Raw genomic sequence first — 25183 nt, forward strand, 5'->3', positions numbered from 1 at the left:
ATGAAACTCACACAGATGTGCCTTTTCACCACGTGACTAACACTGCACTTGAGTGAGGAGGCATGTATTCAAAACCAGACTCATAGATGCTTTTAAAATAGTCTCTTTTTTTTTTTTTTAACATCTGTATATTTGCAAAGCTGGAAAGGAAAACAACGGAGACACATCTATTTCTCTATTACACACGTGACTCTCTTGTAGCAAAAGAGAAGGCTTAGTCATGAGGAGCTTGTCAGGGCATATTCTGGTCTGTCTAAAATGCCATCCCAAAAATCACAGCAAGAAGCAGCCTATGGATTTCACTTCGGGAGCCCTGATAAGCTTTTGCATTCAGGAGCCTCTAATGGACCATGCATGAGAAATGAATAGAGCCGTGATGTTTTGAGTGGTCGCGTGAATTTGGTTAAAGGGACCAAATTAAGTAGCTGGAGTTTCCACAATCAACAGAAAGAGCAGGCAGATCAGGTTCATCCTCAGGAGCAGTCAGTAGGTCCTCGTGTGTCCTGGGGGCAGGAAAACATTCGAGACAACGGGGAGTAAGTTAGGCTCCTGGGCTAGGGAGCCATCCCAACTTAGACTTGAGTTCTGGCTTTGAAAATTACCAGTCTTGTGATTCAGAGATTTACCTAATTTCTGTAATCCTTGGTTTCCCTCACATGTAAAGCAGGAACAATACCAGCTGAAATAGGAGAGCCTTTTAATCCCCATGAAGGAGGTTTCTATCTAACTGTGGGAAAGGGTGGCTTGCGTGACCACTGTGGTGTATGCTCCTTAAATGTTTGAAATTTGGAGCAAATACTTTTAAACGTTAAATGCCGGTACATTCACAAAATTTATGCCACACACCCACTATGAAACACAATCAACGGGAACGCAGTTTGGTATCACTTTTTGAGACTATAATTTGATGAAATATATGGAAAGTCCTAAAAATGTGTCTACTTCTGACCCGACCCTTTGAATCCCAGCCTCCCCACTATTAGCCTTAGGGAGAGTAACTGCGAGCTGACTCTGTGTGGATACAATGTTTTCTTTTGTGGATGTTACAGTGAGACAAGTGGATATTCACTGATACAGAGTAATACACCTAATATATTCTTAAAGACACATAGCAGGTTTCCAAACACTATGCTGTAGTGTTCCCAAACACTACACTTGCTTATCTCCGTAAGTTAGACACACGTACTGCTGTGTGAAGAGACGGATATACACAGGTGAGTGAAAATGGAGCATGTACCTGCACTGAGATTCTGAGGGGACTCAGAGCTTCCTCTAGGCTACACGTCCTGCTGTCCAGAGAGAAAGGATCTGCAGTGCCTCCTGGCCCCAACCAGCAACCAGGCTAGGCAGCCCAATGGCACCTGCCTCTAGGTTGTGTGACTATGGGTAATGGTTATTATCTTCCTTTTGCTGACCTATACTTCCCAATTTTTCGATACTGAATTGGGTATTAAGATCTAGTTTTTAGCATTGTGGGCCCTGAAACTCCTTGCTCCACCGCAAACCTCTGTCACCTCCAGCTCTATCCTTCATGCTCAGAGGGAAGGTGAGTGCAGCTTTTTGGGTGGGATGCCGTGGCCAGATGGCCCTATGTCTGTGTGGCTACCATGGGATCTCTCCGGCCGTTAGCTCCCAGTTGCTCAAACGATCCCCACGCAGAGTCAAATACGGGAAGAGGATCAGCAAAGGGTGGCATAGACCAGTGAGAAGAATGAACCACGCACGTAGCTGACATTTCCCTTTCTTACTGACTTGGTGTATTTTGAATGATTTATATTTAACATAAATGATTTCTGTCTTCCTCTGAATTCTTCCATATGCAATAAGAATTTTTTTTTTTTCTTTTTGGCCTGTGCCTATGGCTGAAGAGATGCATTAGCTCTCCATCCTCAACCATACCGGAAGCGCGATGTCTCTGAGACCTGCCTAGGGCAGACTGTGCCCCTCCTGCTGGTAAGCGGTGAGACCACCTGGGGAGAGAATGCAGTGGAATAAGTCAATGTAAAATGAATTCACGCATGCACCTTTCCAAAACACCCCCAAAAATCCACTCGAAGAAATTAAATAGCAAATTCCTAGGATTTATGTGAACTGCTCTGTACTTTAATGACAGTGGCCCTTTCTGTCTTAGACATCTACCGACATGAAAGAAACTACCCCAAACCTAGTGGCTTGGGCCAGTGACGATTTCGTACCTCATAGGCCCAGAGTGGCTCAGCTGGTGGACTGACTTGGGGTCTTTAGGGAGCGTGCACGCAGGGTGTTGGATGAAGCTACTTTCTTTGAAGACTTGACTGAGCTGGAGAAACCAGCCAGAAGAGAATCCGGACATTGGGCTCTCCCCCAGGAGCCGAGGCTTCTCACCGTGAGTAGTGATCCACGACACTCCAAGAGGAGACTGTGCGCCTTCTGGCCTCCGGGACACATGCAGTCACACTCACTTTGGCGCTTTCTCTCTGTTCAAGGGAGTCACGGTGTCCAGCCCACACTCAAGAGCGGGATTATCGAAGAGCCTGTGGACATGTTGGAGACCACCACAGAACCTTACTAAAAACATGAACGTTTGTCTTTTATTTCTGACTTCATACTGGATTGAAGCATATTTTCTTCTGATTTAACTCAACGGAGTATAGACATTTTTCCCCAACACCTGACTAATTGAAGTGCATTAACTCACACTGTCTGAACCTCTGCTATTCTTAGGAAGGTGAGTGAATATTATTCTTTTTTTCAGAAAACACAAAAACAATTAGGGTGCGCCATAAACCCAAACCTTGGTGAGGATTGCGTATCTGACCCCGAGGTAGACTATCTAGGACAACCTATGGCCTCTATGCTGGACATCTCCCGCTTTGTACGGAGAAACAACTCGGTGAGGGTGAAGCCCATCTAGGAAGATGGCACACGTAAGCGTCTGAGAAAGGATGGGCTGGCTACGTTCAAGGGCAAAAATACGGTACCTGTCATTGCTACTAGCCTCCCTTTTCTCTTTCGTTGCCTTAGAGAGCGGCCAGGATGGAAAAGGAGACGGATGGGTATGGGCAAGCGGGCCCGGGGCCAGTCCCAGCAGGCTCCTGGAAGAGAGATCAGGCGAGGACTCTTCAACCCAGCTTCTTCTCATCAGCCGCGCACACACAGACACACTGTGATTCCAGGCGCGGTGGCCTGTGAGTTGTAAAAGGTGGTGGTCAGAGACAGATGTCTTTCAGGGGCCTTTGCTGACACAAGCTCTAAGCCAGGAAGGAGGGTGGGTGGCCATGATTGCTTATGGAAGCACCATCGCCGTCCAAACAGTGAACATGTTGTCTTTCTCTAGTGCTCGGGATAACTGGGCGGAGGAGAGAACCAGTTCATGAGCCCCCAAGGAAGGTGTCCTGGTGGGTGTCTCTTTGAGTTCTGCAGGAACCTTAGGCCCCTGTTGTAAGGAAAGAGCTCATGTCTTTAGGACTTTGAGAAAACAGAAGGAGTACTAGTTCCTACCCTTCTGGGTTTTAGATTTAGGGAGAAAGCACTTCTTCTAATCAATGGCTACAGATATATTTATCATACTGTGCCGTGGCACATTGTGTTTGAGGAATGGGAAGTGTATCCCTGGAGGGTAATGCCTCAGGTACGACCGGGTGTCAGGAAGGGGTCACTTTCTCCCCTGACAAGCCCACGAGAAGGCTCTCCAGACCTCCTAAAGTGCCGTACTGCCCCGAGAATTCGTGCGGGAATGGTGAGCGTTACTGCGGGTGACCCAGGACACAAGTACAAAAAGGGACAACATAGACACAAAGCCGGTGATCCAGAGGAAGATGAATTTTTAAGTATCTCCTAATAATCATCTGCACAGCCCCTGTGTGCCGGCACCAGGGAGCCAAGTGCTCGCCAGCAGAGCCACAAACCTGCTGGGTCCTATGTCCTTTGAGATCCTTTGGGATCTCCAGCTTTTACTTACTTAAAAAGTGCCGGGTACCTATTTGCTGAGATGTCAGTGGATTGTTTTCTTTCCTCTCTGGCTGAGAAACACTGGGGGCTTATATTTCTGGACTCTAACTAGCTCCCCATCCAGCTGCCAAGGGTGCCGGCTGATGGGGATTTAGGTGAGGAAGTCAACTTGACAGCATGTCAGGAAATGCTGCATGGCAGAACTTTTTTCCATGCCCACCCTCACATCTGTGAGAATGGCCGCGGGGGGTCTACCAGAGAGTCTACAGAGAGACACCTCCTAGCCAGCCATGGTAAGTCCCCGTCCACATGAGCTCACTCCTTATATATTTCTTGACATATTTGTGTTTACCCTGGAAAAGCCAAAACATGTCATATGGGTAAGAATTTAATTTTACTCTTTGAGCAAAGTAAGTTATGTAACTAGCTACAAGGAATGCAAAAGCAATTTGCAAACATGAAATTGCTTTAAGGAGTAAATGTAGAATGGCACCATTAAGATTATCATCAAAATTCAATTAAATGTTCACTGGTTTTTCGTTCTGTAAAAAGAACACACACACAGAAGGGAAATGCTAGCCAACTGTTAAATAATAATTAGTAGAAGCAATGTTTCCTGATTTGGCCCCGAAAGTCGGTGAAGCATTTCAAATAAATTTTATAAAAGCAAATTTTAAAACTACCTCGAGTGTCATTCGGCAAGTCTTGGGGATCTGACCTCTTTCACAGATGAAAGTTGAAGTATTTTTCTGGTGTATGCAGAAATTTTCCCTTTTTTTTTTTTTTTTTTTTTTTTTTGCTTCCTGTTGAAATGGTTACTTTCACCCGTATATGGCTCCAAACAAACAAACCATTTTAGAGTGGCTGTCGAAATTATTCACTCTTGGCCTAGAGCTAATTTTGGTTTTCACTCCCAGCGACATCACCCAGGAAAGTGGTAAATGAAAATAGAATTAGAACGCCCGGGAACGAACTACAGAGCCTCCTTCTGCGGAAACCACATGCGTGTCTTCGGTTCTGTTTGTTTGTTTGTTTGTTTGTGTTTTGTTGGGGAACATCTGTTGATCCAAGGGCTGCTCGTGGCTCTTCGGAAACATTTTCCAGGATGTCTGTGTGTGCGTGTGTGTTTGCTGGAGAACTTTGAACGTACTGGCTGATTTCAAAGCAGGGCAATATCTTTTCGATGACATCAGCTTCCACTCCCCGGTACCGGGAACTCGCTGTCCTCTGAACTGAAAGTTGAGGGTTGGGTGCCAAGGTTGTCTCACCTGCGAGCGCGTCTGCTGGGAGGCCGGCTCCCTGTGCCTGGGGAGCCGGCCGGTCTGGACAGGAAGGCAGACCCCTCCAGCCTGCACATCCACCAGCCTCAGGACTTGCTCTGGATTCTAGAGAATTCCACCTGCAATCACCACACGCAGCAGCCTGCTGCCGTCCTCACAAGGCGACCTGCGCCTCTGGCCATCGGAACAACACGGAATGATCAGCACAAAGTACTCTGACCCTCTTGCAGTTTTTAACACGTGGGGTCACACTGAAACACCCACAGCCCAAACTCCCTGCGCCTCAGTTATTTTATAATTATACGCCAGTGTTCTCAGGGACCCACATACGGACAGACTTCTCTGAGGGCTGTCAGGGATCTAGGGAAAGCCTCTTGGCTGGGATTCCAGGAGCCATCCCATCCAGAAAAACAGACGAGGAGATGAGGAATGAATCCCCCCGAACACACACACACACACACACACACGCGGTGTGATGCATACACTTAGACATTCTAGAATGTTCTTTACGATTTCTGTCGCCAATAATTCACAAGGATATCACTGTGTAAACCAGATCTCTTCTACCTTTATGTATGAAAACACATTTTAAAATAGTCTAACATCTCTCTCTTGTTTAAAATGGTATTTTTAAGACCATTCCGAATGAAAGGTCATCGGGCAGGCTCTCACCCTTCCTTTCTCCCATGGGTGACTGAGGTCTCACGATGTAGAACCCGACAGAGGCCCTCGACCAGCCCCTGCCCATGACACGGCCTGCCCTTCCAGAGCAAGGCAGTTGCCAAAAAAGCTGGTGAAGGAAACGAAACCCAGACTGAACAATACCGACCCTAAAATAGCCGCTGGGTTTACAACCACAGCAGCAGGCACGGCTGCTAATCATCTGCCAGGGCCCTTGATTCTGCCACTCTCGGGGGTCGAGGGGGACTTGGGGCGCAGAGGCCCAAGGGCCACCCAGCACACAAGTGCAGAACCGCGAATCAGAAGGGGTAACGGTGGCCCCTGGGCCAGAGCCGTCTCTGTGAAGAGCTTTCAGAGTCTTTGCTTTCAGACATCTGGGAGAGGGGGTGAGTGACAGCCACCGAGTACCAGCTCTGTGGCAAGCTGGGGACCGGGCATTCCCCCCTCTGAGACTCTGCAGAGCCGGTCTTCCTCGTGCTAAAGACAAGGACGGCTCCAGGAGACACAGCTGGAAAGGTCCTTCTAGAAAACCACAGATGGACGAGTGAGCTGGGGGTCAGGGAAGCAGCTTTACCTGGCCCACCCCTCCCCGAAGACGGTCGTGCAGAGGGAGCTCTACATCTCAGCTTGTCAGAAAGGTCGTATGACACAGGGGCCCACAGACAGGCAGGGGAAGAAGATCAGGCAAAGCAGGGACGGCTGGAAAGAAGAACGTGGAAGGAAGGACGGACGGGACACCGTGGCAAAGCAAAGGGGGTGGGGGGTGGGGGCAGCTCACAAGAGAGGAGCCTAGAGAGAGGAGGTGCCTTTACCAGGTGTAGCTTCAGTGCACTTGAACCTGTAGCTTCAGTATACTTGATCTTCAGATCGAGAAACTTTCCACGTAGATGGCCAGCTATGGGAACCAGGCTGCAGGGGTTTTGAGGCCACACCATGGGCCGTGAGAGCAGGATGTGGAGACTCCCTGTCCCTTTGCCGCAGGAGGGTCAAAGCCACGAGGATACTCCAAGTGAGCCCCCGGGGCCGGGCATCGGGGGAGACCACAGATGCCTGGCCTGATGCTTTCCTTTGAGCAGAAGCAAGAGGTGAGCAGCCCCAGTCAATGCACAGCCCAAGAGCTCTCGCTGAGCAGAAGACATGCAGGGCTGTGCTTTGCATCCCCCAGGTTCTTCCTGGGCGCCGGAGACCCAAACGACTTCTAAATGCTGCAGCTGGACCAGGTCGCTCCGGAACGGATACAGACCCTGAGATTAGCCCAATTCACTTCCACATCCCCAGGTCGTGTCCAACGGGGACCTGAACCCATGATCCAAGGCCCATCAATAGACTGTGGGCTCAGCTCCTGAGGACAATACGTGTTCCCCCTCGGAACGTCAGGCTTTAGCAGAAGGAAAGAGGATGAACCTATTTTCAGCCGTTCGCATGGTACCATGTTCTTAAAACGGGCCCAAGCGACGGTCGCAGTAAGGAGTGCCGGTCCTCATCCCCGACACACAGGAGCCGCAGGGGCATCAGGCTGACGGCGCAGGTCCGTCCGGCCCGGCGGCGCTCATACACCACTCCCCCCAAGGCCACCTTCGGCCGTAGGTGCCAGGAGAGCAGGGTCATGCCTATTATATTCATTCTTTGTGACTGAGGGCAAATATTGACTTAGCAATTATAGAATACCTTCCCCCACAGGAGACACTTGGGTTGAGTTCTACTGAATGTAAATAAGATGTTAATTATTCTCACTTAATGATGCCCTGAGAGTGAGGCTCTGGATGAATTTTTAACACGCACTTCGGAGAGCAACATGGTCATCATGTCACTCTCTGCAGGGACTTTGAAAGGGAGATGGTTTGTCCCTGGATGCTGCCAAAGAGGCAGCAAGAATTTAAATGGGGGGGGGGGGTGCAAACCCATGACCCGGTGCCTGAAGTTCCCTTTCCTCCGCAGGAAGTCCTGCTCCCCCCTGAAAAGACCTTGCTTCATTCTTGGGGCACTGCCGCACCTCTTGAGTCAGCGAGGGGGCTCCCTGCTGCTGGAGCCTGCGAGGGCCTTGGGACATGTCTCAGGGCACAGCGGATCTGACCCAGCCCCCAGCAGCCTAGGATGCTGTTTCAGAAGTGGTCGGACGAGACACACTGATTCTCCTCATCCCCCGCCAGCCCTGCCCGCAGAGCTCTGGACCACGTCTCCCAGGCCGGCCTCCCAGGGCCGGTCCGGAACTCTTCAGCCGCTGAGCTGCACTGATTTGCAAAAGGGCCAGCACCCTGGGGACATGGCTGCCTTGTTCCTGAAGGTGGTGTGGCAGTGAACCACACCAATGAATCACCTAAAATGTGCCCCGGGACACTTCTGGGGGGGGGGGGGGCTATGTTCTAAATTCAGGAGGCAGTGGGCACGGATAGCACAGAAGGATCCCAACGCGATTTTTCATGATTCCGGGCAAAGAGCCCCGGAGTCTGTCACCGCAAGAAGCCGAGGGAGATGATGCTATTTGACACCGTCATTTCACAAATGTGGAAATGGAGGTCCAAGGTCAGGGAACCAGCTGGAGCACACCTGTCAACCTTGGGGGAACCGCTGCTCACTGGGGTTAGGACTTTGAGGACAGGACTAAATGGCCACTTCGATGGGCAAAATTACAGTAGCATTTCACGCTGCCTTGCAAGCATTCTCACTCCCATTAGAGACGCTTTGGTTATAGCATAAATAATAAATAGGGCAACGGCTGCAGCCAAAACTGCTCACCAAAAGTTTCTTTTTTTGGTATTAGAATGATGAGTGTATTTTCCCTAAGAACTTTCTGGCAACGTGTCCACATAAAGCCACACACACAGTAACAAAGTGTGCTGCTTAGCATTTCGCGGATGACATTCTTGTTACTGAAACAGGAAGTGAGTCAGCCACGAGAAATCATATATTTTATTCCGTTGTGTTGGCTCACTTGAAAAAAAAAAAAAAACCTATCTCAAGGCAACAGCGTTTGTTGTCTAAATAATACATTTTTTTTTGGATGAACACGTAACACAGAGGTTGATACTTTGAAATTTTAATTAATGGTTTCTAGGAAATTAGGAGAGACTTCCTCAATCAAGATCTCATCGTTAAAATTTTGCAAAATGGTTTTCACGGATATTCTAACAGAATCAAACAAGTATTTTTTTAACAAAAGGAAAACCAAGTGTAATACTTTCAGGGGCATAGATTCTACTATTTGGTATTCTTCGTAAAACCTACAAACCAAAGAGTAGGGGTATGACTGCTATTAACCAGAAGCTTACACTCATTCAGGGGAACTTTTTAAGGCATTCAAAGGGACTGAGTGTTTAGATATTACTAATTTCAGAATTTTTATTCATTAACTCTAAGCAGGGCCAGGATAAAGGCCGTCCTTCTCCATTAAATCTTTGCATCTATGCAGTGTAAATTGGCAACACAAAGAAATGTATTTTGGGACAAATGCTGAAAGCACTTTAATACATTCCCATAAATACAACTAAAGCTCTTTGCCTACTGAACACTGAGAATACGTTTACAGTGCACGGGCTATTCAAGAACAATGCCTCTACTACTAAAATGTGCTTAAAATAAATAAAAAAGGATTTTAAAAATTCTGTTATTAGTGTTTGCAAATTCCCCCACCCAGCCTTTCGATGATTCAAATAGAAAGTCTTCTCTGGCTACGGAGTCAGATGTGTGGCATTCTTGTCAAGTGCTGGCTCTCCAGAAAAATCTCCGCCCGACACACCACGTACTTCTAAGGAATGTCTCCCACGGTGGGATGCAGCAGACAGACCCTGGAAAGAGAACCCTGGGAAGGTTCCAGGCTGGCCTCTTTGGGCACAGATGCCGGAGCTGGAACCACGGCGTGGCCCCTGGGCCTCCCACCATGAGCCCCTGCGTCCCCTCGTGAGACGGTCCCGACTCCTGGCTCCACTCCTTGCTCTGGGCTCCAGTGGACGGTCGAGGACATGGGCTCTTTTTCAGTTTTGTTCTGCTTTCCCCCTGCCTTCACTCTCAGAATGAATAGTCTCTATCTGTAATTACTGGCTTTATATCTTTAAATAGTGAACCAAGACACCGAACGTTGTCTCTGCAAGGATTCACACGTTGGCTGCCGGTGACCTTGGGGATGGCCCTCCCGCGCCGTCCATTCACTGTGTCTAGAGGGAAGGATGGGCTCAGAAAAAGTGCCTTTCACGTTTTTGTCTTTATTAGCTCCGCACTGACTGTTATCTGCTACTTCCACATTCTGCATAGATCTAATTTAGGTATTTAAAAAAAAAAAGATACCCCAGACAGTATCCTGGATTGGCAGTTTCAAAAACGCATGTGGTTTCAAGCCTTCATTGCAGATCTGAAGCGAATTATTTCTGTAAATGTGTGAAAAATTGACTTTCCTAAAAACTGACTTCTGGTGTAGATGAGCTAAAGCCTATTGAGGAGAACCACGGCGCCTGGCATTTCCTCTCCATTATTGTCCTCAAACCACGAGGAGTCCTTGATAATTTGAGCTTTCTGAAATGACAGATTCCATCAATTTGCTTTTTAGAGGAACATGTTTTCTTGTGCTCTGTCATGTAATATTTTACCTTGAAGCATTAAGAAAACATCTCTCTGCTCTGCCATCTGTGAGGGCTTCTGGGCTCAGGGGAGGGACAGGATTTCTCACCACAGAAGATCCAGTGCTTGTGGCCGTGTGCTCCCTTCACAGAGAGACAGTCACACGGCAGCGTTGCTTCGCTCCCCTGACAACATGTTATTTTCAAGTACCACTTTTTTCCCAGCCAGTTCCAGGATTTAACTCCTAATGAGATGTTGGATTTCAACAAGGTAACCTTTTAAAATAGTGTTATAAATAGCTCGTCATTCAGAGGCTTTTCTTCCCACTTCACAGAGGATGGGTAATTCTAGCCAAATATTTGCTACCTACGCAGCCCCTCAAATTAGTCATTCAAATGCTCTTGAAATCTGGCATGTTTTTGATGAATCTGTTCATCACAACAATACTATATTTTATTCTAAAGTAGCTCTAAAGGCGTTCATTCAGGCTGGGCTTTGCCTTAGGTCAGCTACAAACTCTTGACAGCCGGGGAATTAATTGGCTGTAATATAGCCACGATCCGCCCCTCCTGTGTGTGTGTGTGTGTTGAATGTGTGGACCTCTGAGTTGTCTGTGTCTGTCTGTACGCCCTTGTGTGAGTGGTGTGTCTCTGTATGTGCCTGTGTGTGAGTGTGTGTGAGTGTGTGTGAGTGTGTGTGAGTGTGTGTGAGTGTGTGTCTGTCTGTGTGCCCAGTCCCAACCAAGGCTATTTCTAGGAGAAATAAGAACCAAGCTATTGGGGTGCCCGGGTGGCTCAGTCGGTTGAGCACCCGATTGGTTTTGGCTCAGGTCATGATCTCAGGGTCATGATCAAGCCCCATGCTGGGCTCCGCACTCAGTGGGGGTCTGCTTGAGATTTTCTCTTTCTCTCAAATAAATAAATAAAAATCTTTAAAAAAAATAACAAGCAATCAAAGAAATCAAGGAAGACAGTGTGCATTTGCACCATGGTCACATGGATGACTGCATGGACATGACACCAGGCCTTCCTACATGCTAGCCAGCAAGGCCCGAGAAGCCACCATAAAAGTGGGGACATGGGGACTTCCCTATGGTCTGAGGCCACTTACAGCCAGTATGTGTCAGATGTCTATAGAACCGACAGGAGATGGAAATAGGCAGAAGAAAAGCCAATGATACCCGCATTCCTCCTCCAAGAATTCACCTGCCATCCGTGCCCACCATTATGACAGCCCCTGAGTCCCGAAACAGGGAAAACAATCCTCGGCAGCCTGCTGGTAAATGTTACCCCGTGTTTAATATCTGTGCAGTCTGCCTGGGAGTCAGGCTGGATTTGTCACCAGACTTTGGACAGAGCTGCGTCTAGAACTGTGGGCTGAGCACACATTATCTCATGGCGTCCCCAGCCAGTCGTGGAAAGGAAACACGTGTGTCACTGCCACGCAGAAGAGCTGAGTCAAGCCACCAGGAGACATTAGAGATTAGGTAGGAACTCAGGGCTGTCTCTAAGAGCAGACCCCCAGCCCTGACCCTGAAGGAGGTCAAATGAAATAAAATCAACATTGTGTGTTTAAACTCCACAGACAAAGGATATGTTATTAGAGGTTGTGGATCGCAGGCCACCCAGGCTGGCTTCCAAATTCTTCAGTAACAAACAGGGAGCAGGAAATCACTAAACCCCTGCTCTTCCATTCCCATCTCTGGGGACTGACATTGAAATCTCTCATCTCAGGCAACACTCGGCAGAGCCCTTCACAGGTGTCGAGGACTCCAGGAGGGGTAATGTGGGAGGGGCCTCGGTACCAGGCTAATGCGTGCAACCCAATGTCACTTCTGGATTTGGGAAAGGTGGTGTGGTCCACCAGGGTGTGCGTGAGATGCAGTTTTCCTAGTATGTGTCCGCTGACTAAGAGCATGCAAAGGCTCGCTTACTAAACAGGGAAGAAGCACCTCCAGCTACACAGCCGTGCAAAAAGCCTAGGGGTGAAAATGGCCCAGTTGTGCATATGGCCCAAGCAAACACTTTTACTCAGAAGGCAGCTCATGTTTGTCCCACTCTTGGCAGTCCGGCATCACATGAAATAAACCTTGCAGAACATTCCAGGAAGGCGGCTTGAGTGCTCAGGACTCTGGTTCCTCTAGCAGACCCCCACCCCATTACTCCATCCCCACCACAAGTGTTCTAGGCTCTTGATAAGATCAACAAAACCATAAAACAGAGATTCATACTGGCTGGAGAGCTGAGGGACTTTTGAAATGGTCTCATCTTCCCTGGGCAGTGGTCGACTTGGTTTCCTACATCAGAATCAAATAGTCTCGCAGCATATTCAAACAGAAGACTTGCCATGCACATAGGTTTTTTGTTTGTTTGTTTTGTTTTGTTTAAAGATTTTATTTATTTATTTGAGAGAGAGACAGTGAGAGAGAGCATGAGCGAGGAGAAGGTCAGAGGGAGAAGCAGACTCCCCATGGAGCTGGGAGCCTGATGCGGGACTCGATCCCGGGACTCCGGGATCATGACCTGAGCCGAAGGCAGTCGTCCAACCAACTGAGCCACCCAGGAGTCCCATCATGCACATAGTTTTAAGCACTGATTTCCTCCAAAATTTTTCTTGTAGGTTGTCATGACCTCTAGAAGTTTGTATCTGAGATTGCCTGAGAACAAATGTTGTCTTAAAAAAGAAAAAAAGTCAATTAATATGTAAAGAGGTACGCAAAGCAATAGGAAATCCTTAAATATCTTTTTTAAATCGTGGCGGAAGAGGACCGATTGTCACTTGATTATTCCTTCTGCATCCACGTCCTCCCAGACACCACTAGCCTTCCTTTCATCCCCCGACCTTACCCCCATCAGCACAAAGGCCCCTCATCCAAGAAGCATCCTAAGACGGCATCCACGAACTCCCCACGCATCGCTTCCCATCTCCCCTTCATGGAGTCTGTCATCACCTGAGTCATTACTGTTTACCTGCTGTCCCTCCAACAGCACATGAGCTGGGTGAGGAGGTAGTTTTGGACACTGTTATGTCCTGAAGGCATAGAATGATGCCCAAAAATGAGCAAACACTCAGAAACAAAATAGGATTTTCTCTGAGCGCTTAGGATGTTTCTGCATACATGCAATGGAAAGATGTTACCATAGATAATAAAGATTTGTGACTCATCTGAAAATGTGAACATTTCACGGGAATGAGAAACTGGCGTCGGAGGACAGACACATTCCTGCACTGAGCTCAGCTGGAGATCACCTTTGTTACAGGCACTTCTCTTTTCGGAGACAAGTGTCACAAAAATCTGACCCACATACAGATTTGCCAAGTTCTGAGTGCGGTTACTTTGGTTATGGGAAGTTCGTTTGGGTTCTTTCTGAGATACCAAGCAAGCGTGGTTAAAGGTGCCATGTTTCTTCATCCTTTCTTCGTGTGCTTTCTCTCCCCGTTCCCCTGCTCATGTGCTCGCTTTCTGTCTCTCTCTCTCTCTCTCTCTCTCTTTTACATCTTGGACTTATCCAGTTTTATAAAACCCAGTACATGAAAACGGAAAGAAAACAGATGTCCACCATTGGCAGAGTAAGAAAAAACATAACCGTGATCATTATTATGAGTTGTTAAACTTATTTTTTTTTTAATTTTATGAAATTCACTCCCTCTGGCTGAAGCTAGCAGTCCAGGCCCATAATTCTGCCCCCATTCTCTCTCTAGATACCACGGAAATAAAAATACACCATTACAACAACAAGCAGGTAACAGGAATTAGACCCATCTCAATACAGGTCTAGGGAACCATTTGGGAACAGTGCGGGGAGCGAGGTATCGGGTAGACGTCTACACCCTGGGATGTGCTGGAAGTGGGTTTCAGACGAGGCGAGTGTCAGCACACCCAGCTGAGCCGCAGAGATGCCTGAACCAGTGCGACACGCAGATGGGCGTGGGGTGAGAGGTGGGCGGAGGACAGGAGGAACAACGGAAGTCCTAGCTATGGGATAGCGCGCCAGCCCAAACCTCAGTCTCCATGCCCCGCTACCACCCAACCCTTAGAGCGCCAGCACTTACATTCCAGCAAGACATCAGACCCCCCCCCCTTCCCAAAGACACGAGAGCAAATGTTTCAGACAATATCTGGCTACGAGTAAACTTTACACACAGCCTGTGGGAGCTCCCTGCCCACTAGCTCCCTGCCCACTTATCCTAAATGATTCGTCCCTTAGAGCTCCGGAAAGAACTGCTACCAGAGGAGATGTCTCTGGAACCATCTCTAGGGATGGAAAATGCTGGGAGATTACTGGTCCGCCCAGGTATCCCCAGCCATGTGAGAAGAACCAAGAAGTTATTGGAGGATGTATTCCAGAAAAACGAAGGAATACACATAGAAAACAAGAGAAAAGGAAATCTACAAGAGCAACACATTCCAGGAACAGCCAGGAGCATCAAGACTGGCTGTTTGTCACCTAGAGGGTCACCCTGCCCAACACTTCGTTTTATTTTTTTTCCTTCAATTTCTCCGGCAAACAATAGAATATCATTTTAAAAAAATGTTCCTGAGCTAGCCTGCAATTTACCCCATGGATGGCATTTACCCAGGACTGCAACTCGTAGAGTTAGTCCCTAAGTGCAAACCAATTCAGGATATAAAATCAACTATGACTTCTTTAGGATAAAAAAAAGTCATCTTTTGTTTTAATTTCTAGATGGGCAAAAAGAGGGGAGAAAAGTGAAGAAAAATTAGAGAACCAATTTCATCTTCATTTACTAAAATTAGCTACTGCCTTCGGCTCAGGTCATGATCCCAGGGTCCTGGGATCGAGACCCGCATCAGGCTCCTTGTCCAGCCGGGAGCCTGCTTTCTTTCTCTGCCTCTGTCTGCGACTCTGCCTGCTTGTGCTCTCTCTCTGACAATAAATTTAAAAAAAAAAAAAAATCTTTAAAAAAAAAGGAAAATACCCTGAAGTGACATCATTAGCCTGTACGTAGACCCTCGTCCCGACAGACATATGCAGCCACCCAGAGAGTGTTTACTGAATGGCCGCTAGATCAAGCATTATGCTAAGAGCTGTTTATCAAAAAAGAATGAGGGCCCTCTTTGTTCAGCCTGTTCGAGGAGACAAAGGCACACGCCAGCAGCTGAAACCCTGAGTGGCCCTAAAAGCCAGTGTAGACGTCCCGCAAGTATGCGCAGGTTATCTGCTTATTCGTGTGCTCTGGACTTGCAGCGGCACGATACCCGAAGACCATCTACATTATTACCTGCTTATGAAATTTAATTTCCTGGGGAAATTTTCAGTCATTGCTCAGTTTTTAGCCGGCACTCCAGGCAGTTCCTTTTTATTTAGAACGTAGTAGGTGAAAATAAGATGAAAGGTGTTCGCCCGCAAACATCACCCTACCTTATTTAATTTACAACAGCAAACTTTAATCTTACTTGTAGTCGCCAGTCTGCAATTCTTTTACTCAACTCCGAGTTTTTTTAATGTCCTCTCTCTCTTTTTTCTTTAACAATTTAAGGCTAAATGACAGACTTTGGATTTAGACCAAATGCATCAATCATTAATTTCTGGCAACCCTCCCCTTTCTTTGTGTCCTCTTATAAACTCCAGCTCTGCATCTCAATGTTTAGAGGCTGCTTCATAGGGTGAGGAGACAACATTGTTGCCTCTAGAAAATTCTCTTAGGATGAGTGCCCGCCGACATCTGCAGAGAGAAGCAGGAAGGCAGTACCTGGCATCACTTCTGGGAAGCTGGGAGTCTCCTGCGGAGAAGCATCCCGAAGCATGCGAGACAGCAGCTCACCTCTCAACAGGTCAACTCGGGCAACTTGCCTTCTCTTCGAGCACCATCTCGCCGCGAGTGGGCTGAGTTGCATTTCTGAGCCTGTCTGCCGTGGCCGTGAGGTGGACGGGGCAGTCAGCGCCCCTCGTGGGGAGCTCGCAGACCTGGAGGAGGACGAAAGACGGAGCCGCAGTCACAAGCTGAGGCCGTTACTGCGGAGGCAACAGAGGGCATGACAAGGTGCCGGGCATGATGGGCTGCCGGGGAGGGCTTTGGGGTGAGGGGGTCCTTTGGGCAGAGTCTCCAAGGCTGTGAAAGGGGGTGTTACAAAGGGCTCTTGGGTATTGAGAGGTAGGACACACCTGGCTGACCAAATCAGGAGGAGGAATTTGGAGGAGACAGTGACACAGGACTGGACGGCCCAGCCCTGGGACAGCGAGGTCCAAGGGAGCAACGAAACCCTGAAGGCTGATGTGTAGGCCCCGTAGCTCACCGCCCCGAACCTCACCTCCCTGCTACCGGATCCTGATGATGTTCCTCAGAAGCAAACCCATGGTCTTTTCTCTGGGTTGCCCAGTTACAGGCACAGGGTGGTAGTCACGTCTTGGGGCCCGGCTCAGGTGGCCCTGCTCAGGTGGCCCTGCTCCAATCCCAGCCGGATTCCCCTGTCCCGAGGCTGCAGAGCTCGAGCCGTCAGCTCAGGGGCATTCCTGCACTCGACTCACGCCGCTGTTTCCACCTGGACCTGCTGCTTTCAGCCGGCGACCTCAGGCAAGTGACCTGCCTCTCCTCACGGTGGCCTCCAGATCTCTGCCAGGACGTGACAAGAACATGGACCTCAGAGGGCCGCAGTGCCCAGCGCATGTGAACGACCCCATTTCCTTGCTCCCGGCTGGATGATTTCAAACAAGTTGTAGAAAATCCTGTGTCTCCACTTCCTTTCGATTTACCGTGGCGGTGGCGGGGCGGTCGTGAACAATGCAGCAGATAATCCATGCAGAGCCCTTAGCAGAGGAACCGGGCAGTGCTCTGGGGTCCAGCTGTGTTATTCAGCCTCCAAGGAGAGCGGCTTAGTGCTTAGAGTCCCCGCCGAGACCCTTCTCACCTCTTGCCTGCCATCAGCTTCCACATCAACGTCCGCTCTCCTGCCACGACTTCCTTTGCAGGAGACATTCCGCTCGTGTCCTCCAGCATCACGGGCGCAGCCCCTCCTCACAAGGCCGCGCGCCAACCCAGCTCCAGGTGGCATTACCCGGGGTCCCTCATCTGCTCATCAGGCCCTCTCTCCCGGCACTCTCTGTCACCGGCCTTCAAGACCACCCCCGGGAAGCTGCCAAAATCATTATCTCCTCTGGGTTTCACACGCCGTGCCTCCTGCCCCCTCCTCAGGGCTGCTGACTCCATCCTGGAATGTGGGAGGAAAAGAGCCTTCTCCCCAGTCCCTCACCCGTCCGATGAAGGAACCAGGACCGAGCAGCCCTGACATTTTCACAGGTCCAGGTAATTCTTTGTGCATCTCTGAAGCAGGCCAGAAAATCTGTTCCCCTCTGGACCCTGGTCCTACAGCGCTCAACTTGAAGTGATTCAGTTCTTGAAAAAGCAACATGAGTTTCTTTCCCTTGGTTTGTATCAACACTCAATCAAGTTTTTAACAGAGACGTTAAGACTTGGCCCCTAACAGCTGGTGGTCACTAGTTTAGGACAGGAACAAAATAAGCAAGCCCTTAAAGTCATATTATCTAAGAAAATTTTTGAAATGTGAAGTAACACGTGTTCTACTATATGAAAATGTTTACTGTTGGTCATGTAGGCAACTAGGTGGAGCTTGTCTTATCCCATTATTCTATGACTGTTAAGTATTATGTAATGCAAGTGAAGTTATATTCTTTTCACAGAGTGCAAAACAATGACCTCCCGAAAGATGTCCACATCAAGTCCCTGGAATCTAGGCGTGCGATCTTATTTGGAAAATAGGTCTTTGTAGATGTAAGTAAATTAAGGGCCTTGAGATGAACTCATCCTGGATTATGTGACTCAGCCCTAAAGGAAATGACATGTGTTCTTATAAGGGAACGGGGAGGAAGAGTTGAGACAGGAGAGGAGACAGCTGTCCTGTGTGAAAAGGAAGAAGAAAGAGCAGTGATGTGGCCACAAGCCAAGGAAGCCAGAGGCCACTAGATGACAGAGGGACAGGAACTGCCCTCCCCCAGAGCCTCCAAATGTACCATGGCCCTGCAACACCTTGGTTCAGACTCATGGCCTCCAGCACTGTGAGAGAATAAACTTCAGTTGTGCCTGTGGTGATCCGTGGCAGCACGTTAAGGAAACTAACACAGAATAAACAAACATTAATTTCAAATTATGACTCATCACATGCTTTAAATCAATATAGCACATTCCTCCTTTCTGTCTCTCTCATGTCTCTCATGCTTTCTCTGTTTCAAAGCACACTGCACGCCCTAGTATACTTCCCCTCTGCAACTTGCACACCATAGTTATCCAGAGTTCAGCGTTTGTGTACAGTTCTTTATTTAGGTGAGGTGAGGAAGAACTTACAGAAAGTTCAATGCACAAATCTTAAATGTACCATCGGATCCATTCAGACAAATGCAATCACCTGTGCAACCACACACCTATATCCAGATATAGAACAGGTCCATGATCACCACCATCATCACCATCACCACCATCCTCACCATCATCATTACCACCACCAGCACCATTAATACCATCATCACCACCATCACCATCACTACCACCACCATCTCCACCACCACCATCACTGTCAACACCACCAACACCATCATCACCTTCACCATCACCACCATCATCATCACCATCAACACCATCACCATCACTGTCAACACCACCAACACCATCATCACCAACACCACCACACTATCATTGCCAACATCACCATCACCATCATCACCATAATCACCACCACCACCATCACTGTCGACATCATCATCACCCCCACCGCCATTGCTATCAGCACCATCACCACTATCACCATTACCACCACCATCATCATCACCATCACCAACACCCTTTACCCATCATCATCACCCATCACTGTCATCATCACCCATCACCAAGAGAACTCCATCATGTCCTTTCTCAGTCAGTCTCCACCCCTGACTACCAAAGTCAACCAACATCAGTTTTACCTTATCTAGAAATTAATGTAGTCTGAATTTCTCGCTAGATACTCCTGAGTGCAGGGCTTCGTTCACTCAGCCTACTGTTTCTGAGATACATTCATGTTGCTGCATGTGTGACGAACAGTACGAACCATAAGGAAATCCACCTTTCCTGGTTAAGGACACCTGGAGAGTTTCCAGTTTTTGACCATTATAGCCAAGCTGCCATGAATGATCTTGCACAAATTTGTGAGCATGTTCTTTCAGTGCTTTTAATGAAATGCCTAGAAGATGGAGGAGCTGAGTCATAGAGTAGGCATATGTTCGGCTTTATTAAAAATGGCCAGCATTTCACACCTCCACCAATAGTGTAGGAAAGTTCTGGTCACCCCCCACACATCTTTCCCAACTCTTAGTGTCCTGGGTCTTCTTAACTTTAGCTATTCTAGTGGGTTTTATTTTACATTTCCCTGATGACAAATAATGTTGAACATGTTTTTAATGTACTTATTAGCTATATGTATCTGTTCATTTCTGTTTTTATATTTTCAAACAAATTTTATTATTGGCTTATATATACCCTTGATACCTGTTCAACACTCCATATATGTTTTTGAGAATATTTTTTCTCAGTATTTGACTTGTCTATTAATTTCCTAAGTGGTGTCTTTTGATGAAGTTTTAAATTTGGTAAGTCTAATTTGTCAATCAGAAAAAAAATTTTTTTTTTTCCTTATGGTATGGCTTTCTATATTCTGTCCAAGAAGACTTTGCCAACCCTTATGTCATGATGATTTTCTTCTGTGCTTTCTTCGGGAAGCTTTGTAGGTTGGTCTTTCATTTACTCTACAATCTGCCTCTACTGATTTTGTATAGGAGGTGAGATTGGGCCGAGGTCTGGCCCACCGTATGTGCACTCAGGTGTCCTTGCATTTGCTGAGACTTTCTGTGCCCTCTTGGTTTCCTCTGGTGCTCAGTTCTGACTAACATGAAGAAAGTTATAGGAGAACGTCGCTTCCTTACACCCTAATAACAAGAAGAAGTCAGATAATCTACAAAATCCTCATCTCCTTTAGCCTATTTAAGAGCAGAAAGCGGCCGGCCCCAATGGGAACAAAGTCTCAAAGGTGTGAAGACTCACAGAAGAGAAGTCACACCCCACACCGGCCCCCCCTTTCCCCCATGAGGGAAAAGAGTGATGGGTAATGGTTTGTTAATGCCTGAGTGTAGCTGGCAGGACAGACAGACAGTCTGTCTGGGCGCCTGAGCACAAGCTGAGGTGGAAGCTCTTTGCACAGGCCCCCAGCAGGTGCTCCCAAGGGAGACGGGTGGGCAGGGTAAGAGAGCAGAGGCAGCCCTACGCTCTCCCCACCACCCAGCCCCACACTCTCAAGCGGGAAGGAAGCTTGAAACCCCACCCACACTCCCAGACCCTTGTCTCAAAGGAAGCAGAGAACCTTTCAGAGCTGAGGCAGAGCCCAGAGGTCCAATTCTCTTGCCGGGAGAAGGGCAGGACTCTCCCACCTACCGACCCTCCTCCAGCAGGTGCAAGAAAGTCTGGCTGCCCAGGGGAAGCAGCAGGCACACTGAGAAACCCAGGCCCCGGAGCACAAATGCACAGGCCCGCGTGAGAGGGCAGTTAGATGAGAACGGAAAGCACGGCCGCTCTCACCGCCAGCCCCAGCTCGCGGAACAGCAGCAGGAGAGGCGTCCCCAGGATGTCAGACCAAGGACGTTCCCTTCCATTTCGAATTTCTGAGCGTTTCTGTCTGTGAAAGGTCTCTTTGAGCTTCATCTCCTTTTACAGGACATTCCTTGAGGTCAGGTCCGCCTAAGATAATCTCCCTTTTGATTAACTTCGAGTCAGGTGACAGCAAGGGCGTGGAGCCGAGCTCAGGAGGAGGGGCTGGTGTGGGTCAGGGGTCCCCCGGCCGCATTAGAGCTCTGCCTGCCTCACGCTCTCCCTGCCCAGTTCAGCGTGAGAATCCGGCGGCGCGAGCAGGAGCGCGCAGGGGACGGTGGGCCGTCTGCGGACACCAGCGAGACCAGGGTTAAAACACTTACCCTGACACTTTAGCAAATTGTGTGTTTTTTTTCTGAGCTTCAAATTTGTTTTTTCCACTGTCGATTCTAACACCTACTTCCCGGGGTCCCGTGGGCACCACGTGGACAGGGCTCAGCGCAGCACCTGACGTAGGGAACGTGTTTACCGAGTGTGGATTCTCTTCTTTTTTCATTTCTTCTATAAAACTTTGATAGATGACAACATATTTTCCCACTGTTATCAAATATCCCAGAGCTCATTGGGATATTTTAAGAAGAGGGCCACTGTCAAAGAGAGGCCTCAGATGTGTATAAATTCTCCCCCTTTGATGCCACCGAGGCCAGAGCACGGAGCACCTTCCCTATGTTCATAACGTAAGTTGAACATCTATTAAAAACTATCAATAGAGAACTTTCCTTATTAGCTATTTTCAGCACTGATAGTTCTTTAAGGAGCCAATCTTTACCTTAATGGCAGGCGGCAATTGATGTTTTGGTAATAACACCAAAACCAAAATGAAACAAAAGCAGCTTCTTGTCCAACAGAGCATCCGCCAGTATCATTGGGGGCCATTGTCGCGATGACCCTTGAATCAGCCTTCGTAAGACTCCTCTGAAGAGCCCTACCTGAATGATCTAGAAGAGGAAGGATCAAAATGACCAACAGCTTATTTCTCATCCCATACACCTTTACGCTGAAAGTTAGGTTTAAAACACAAACTTGATTTTAAACCATGTTTTTCTAAATGTGGCAGAGGGAACTTAGCGGCATGAAATGTCTGAGTGCGACCCGAGTGTGACCAGAGAGGGAAGTGGAGGAGGGTGTGCGCGTGGGTGGGGAGAATGAGGAATTGGCACCGGGTTGCTACGGGGTCAGACTCCTCTCTCCTCCCAGAGTGCGGAGAGCCTGGGGCGGCCCCAGGGAAGGGTCCAGAGCCTCTGCAGGCGGTGGGCAGTGTGACCGCTGAAAGAACAGATGAGCAGAAGGTAACGGAGAAGACCAAGGGCCACACTCACCAGCTGGAGTTGAGCACTTTCTCTCCACAGCTTGGAGAGCGAGAAGCGGTGGGAGGGAGGGAGAATCTGCAGTGTGGGGTGGGTGAGACAGAGACGCTCTTTTTTTTAAAGATTTTATTTATTTATTTATTTATTTTTAGAGAGATGGGGAGAGGGACAGAAGGAGAGGGACAAAAAATCTCCAGCAGATTTCCCTGTGAGCATGTAGCCTTGTGTGGGGCCCAGTCCCACAACCCTGAGAGCACACCCAAGCTGAAACCAAGAGTCCGGTGCTTCACCCGCTGAGCCATGCCGGTGCCCCCAAAGAAGCTCTTTTGCAGTTACTGGACCTCACTGTGGGCCCAGCTTTGCCTCTGATTGACTATGGGCTCTGCATAGGTGATTTCATCCTGCTGTCTACGTTCACTCATCTGTCTTTTAAAAAGTGTTGCTGCCTGAGAGGCTCAGTCGGTGAAGACTCTGCCTTCGGCTCAGCTCATGATCCAGGGTTCCGGGATCGAGCCCCACGTCAGGCTCCCCACTCAGCGGAGAGCTGCTTCTCCCCTCTCCCTCTGCTGGTCCCCCTGCTTGTGTGCTCGCTCTCTCTCTCCCTCTCTCTCTCTGTCAAGTAAATAAAACCTTCAAAAAATAAATAAAATCAAATAAAAACAAAAACAAAGGCGTGGGGGTTTATAAAACAAGTGTCAACAGCGAACTGGGCAGACAAATGGGGGTTGGATAACGGAAACACGCCTTCATTTTATGAAATGACTATCATCAACCAGGGGGTTTAAGGCATCATCTTTCAATGCTACCAAATGGATTCTAACAGCCATTTCCGTCTCCTACATAAAGGATGCGACCAAGGCCACACATGCAGCAGGATAGCTGGAGTCTAACTGCCACGTCCCACTCGCCCCCACCCCGCCCCCGCCCCAGTGACTCTGGCCTTCAGTGCTCATGCTTTTAGAAGTCAGATGTGACTGGTATAACTCAGATCCCACGCAAGCAGACTTTTTTCTCATGGGAGGCTGACACTGCTTGCCCACCAAATAGCTGCTTCTACCAGGCGCAGAACTGCCTCTGTTTTAAGACAGCTCCCTTCCTATATAGCTCCCTCCTCCCCCGCGGCAGGGAGCTGTGCCGATTTTGTACCCGTAGGAGAGTCCCAAATACCTGGCCAGGCACAGGCGTGAGCTGAGCAACAGAAGCGGGATGGCTCACGGGTGCGGTGGGAGGTCACAGCGCTGCTTCTCTTTGAAAACCAGTCTACAGATCCTGCTTTTATACCGGGTTTTTTGTTGTTGTTGTTGTTTTTATTTGAAATCACCATTTTGAGTGTATCTGTCCAAATGAGGTCCAAATCTACGTTCCATAGGCACGCAGATAAGGAAAATTATTAAAACAATGAATGGTTAATGGTCCAAAGGTACACGAGGCACCGTAACCAGGACATCCATATACATTGTTCCCTTCTCTGGACTTGGGGAGGACTTCCCTCCCTTCCCCGGACTTTCCTCCACAGGCCGGGATGCCGGCTTTTGGTCACTTGTATACTCCCCAGATTCTTGCTTCCTTTGGCAATGGCTGCCCATTACTAAGGAAATCCAACAAAACCACGCTCTTGAAACCATATTTCAAATATGACCAGATGCTGGTCCCCAGGTTGGCTCAGCCAATGGGTGGTTCAAGGTCACACCATCTCTGCTGCTGGAAATAGACCCAAGGTACATGTCTCACCTGCAGAAGGCTAGACATCCTCTTTGTTTCTCGGGAAAATGACAGGAACACAGGCCAGTGATCATCTATGACAAATCAAATTGTGGATCATCTTCACAGACCACGTGATAGCTCCAATGAGCCAATAACCTTTTCTAACTTCAGATTCCCTGCCTAGAATCTTACTGGGTCATAATTCTGGTATATTCTAGTCGGCTCTAACGTGTGAAAATCTAACCCTCAAAATCCTTTTACATGTCACATTTTTAAAAACTTCAAAAGGATATTCATTAAAGTCTATCTTGAGATAAAAATGAAACTACTAGTTATAATTCAGTTTTCCATTTTGAATTTTAAAATGCACATTCTTTGTGGTCTTGGCATTTTTCTTGAAAATGAACATTATGGTATATTTTAGGACATAATTCATATGGGAAAAAAACACGTTGAATGTCAGCACCATCCTAATTTAAGTGGTTTGCACATTCCGAGGAAGAGCTTAGTTGGTAACCTTGCTGAGGGTTCTCCGAGAGTGCAGCTCCGAGGGTAACAGACTCCTCCCAGTCAGAGGTCGGCCTGCATCTTCCCAGGATGAGGCCTTTGGCGGGTCCCTAACAAGTAAACGGATGCTCTAAGTTCTCAATCCCTGGTTGGCAAAACTTGGGTGGGCAGCAGATTCACCTGGCAGGGCGCTCGCTCAGACACCGTGGCTGGGACCGGCCTGTCCCACCCCAGCTCCGCATTCTGTAAGTTTGGGGGCTGGAGCCCGAAAATGGTGTTTTTAACAAGTGCACAGGTGGTATGGAAGCGGCACTAAGCCTGGGACGCTACGGAGAACCAGTTATAAGGCATCTCTTTTCGATTTTTTATTCTTTTTAAAGATTTCATGTCTTTATCTGACAGGGAGAGACACAGCGAGAGAGCGAGCACAAGCAGGGGGAGTGGGAGAGGGAGAAGCAGGCTCCCACCAAGCAAGGACCCCCATGCGGAGCTCCATCCCAGGGCGCTGGATCATGACCTGAGCCAAAGGCGACCTGTCACCGTCACCCACTGAGTCCCCCAGACCCCCAGGCA

The 25183-nt window shown here is 48.3% G+C and overlaps 1 long non-coding RNA gene across 1 annotated transcript; it reads left to right on the forward strand.

Moving 5' to 3' along the window:
• Nucleotides 1–22269: 22269 nt before the first annotated feature.
• LOC309869645 lies at nucleotides 22270–23092 on the forward strand. Its single transcript, XR_014314301.1, has 2 exons — nucleotides 22270–22381; nucleotides 22552–23092. It is a non-coding gene; the product is annotated as an uncharacterized lncRNA (long non-coding RNA).
• Nucleotides 23093–25183: the final 2091 nt, after the last annotated feature.

Source organism: Mustela nivalis, assembly GCF_964662115.1.
Source record: "Mustela nivalis genome assembly, chromosome: 7".
NCBI lineage: Eukaryota > Metazoa > Chordata > Mammalia > Carnivora > Mustelidae > Mustela > Mustela nivalis.